At 42.8% G+C, this 1,452-nt stretch overlaps 1 protein-coding gene across 1 annotated transcript in view; it reads left to right on the top strand.

Annotated features, from left to right (window-relative positions):
- Vrk2 (VRK serine/threonine kinase 2) overlaps nucleotides 1-1,452 on the top strand; it is a 117,361-nt gene that overhangs the window by 51,429 nt on the left and 64,480 nt on the right. The window lies entirely within an intron of this gene.

Below are 1,452 nucleotides of genomic sequence, written 5' to 3'. Positions count from 1 at the left end.
GAGAGAGAGAGAGAGAGAGAGAGACTATCCATGGCCACGTGGAGAGAGGGGGGAAGGGAAAGAGAGATAAGGAGAGCTAGAGAGTAAGAAAGGTGAGAGCTTAAAGAGAGCGAGGAGGGGCCAAGCAGCCCCTTTTGTCGGGGGCTGGGCTATCAGGTAACTGTGGGGAGGCGCACACCTGGCTGTAGTCAGGTAACTGTGGGGATGGAGTCTAGCCAGAATGCCAGGAGCTTGGGACATTGTCTGTGTGACTGATAGTCACACCCTTCTCCTGTGGGGGGGTGTGGGGGCAGTAACTTAGACAGGAGCCAGGGGTCCAGGAGACATGATCAAACACCTTCCATCCCACGTAGGTGGGAATTACCACCCATTGGATCTCCCCGGGGTTCAAGACTTATGTTCAACAGGAGACCAGGCTGTCTGTGCCCAGCCCACTGCCCCACATATAGCTATGTTGATTATTGCACTGTTCACAATATGTGGAAATGGAATCTACCTAGATGCACAATCAACAGATAGATAATGAAAATATGCAATAAAATCTTATTCAGCCATAAGGAAAATGAAATCATGACATTTATAGGAAATGGGTAGAACTATAGAATATTCACTAAGAGAAATAAGCTACACCAGATTCAAACAATTTCTTTATGTTTTATCTCATCTGAGAAACCCAGATACTTCTTTATATATACATGGTGTGGTGTGTGTGCACGTGCGAGTGTGTGTGTGTGTGTGTGTGTAAAAAGAGGGGGTTATGAGAAGTTGGGAAGACATGAAAAGGGGAAAGGGGGGAAGGAGGATAAGGGATAAGATAATAGAATGTATGGGAAGCCAGAGGGACAATGTCTGAAAGCTGCAGGGTGGTTGGTAAGGGCAGTGGAAGAGGAGATTGAATGAGACAAAGTATAACATGCAAGTACCATCAGAAACGTATAACTCTGTATGGAGACAGTATAATGAAGGGATGATGAAAACTTCCATGATAATATCATGTTTTATAAAACAAAACTTCCTAAAGAGATGTGTGTATATTTCTCTAATTGCAGATGTAGAATGTGAGTTGGTGTGCTAGAAAGGGGAAATGACAAAAGGAGACTATTGAACAGAAAAGAAAGATGGGAAGTTACAACAAATATAGCTGGGGATGGAGAGGTCGATGGAGCTGTACCAGGTACAGCTGCACACCTCCGAGTAACCAAGTTCAGATTCCAGGACCCATGCAGCAGCCATGTGGATGCTCCACAGGTGCCTCCAGCTTCAGCACTGTGGAATAATCAACTTCTATCCTTTATGCCTATAGGCTCATACTTTCTTTCTTTTTTTTTTTTAAGATAGTAACTTGTGTGTTTTATTATTTGTCATAATTAAATTTTTTTTAAATTTTTAATATTTTTATTACGTATTTTTCTCAATTACATTTCCAATGCTATCCCAAAAGTCCCCCATACC

The sequence above is a fragment of the Mus caroli genome, chromosome 11 (genome assembly GCF_900094665.2).
Source record: "Mus caroli chromosome 11, CAROLI_EIJ_v1.1, whole genome shotgun sequence".
In the NCBI taxonomy this organism is placed as follows: domain Eukaryota; kingdom Metazoa; phylum Chordata; class Mammalia; order Rodentia; family Muridae; genus Mus; species Mus caroli.
Note: the sequence above shows the minus strand (reverse complement) of the source record. Positions and strands in the feature narration are given on the sequence as shown.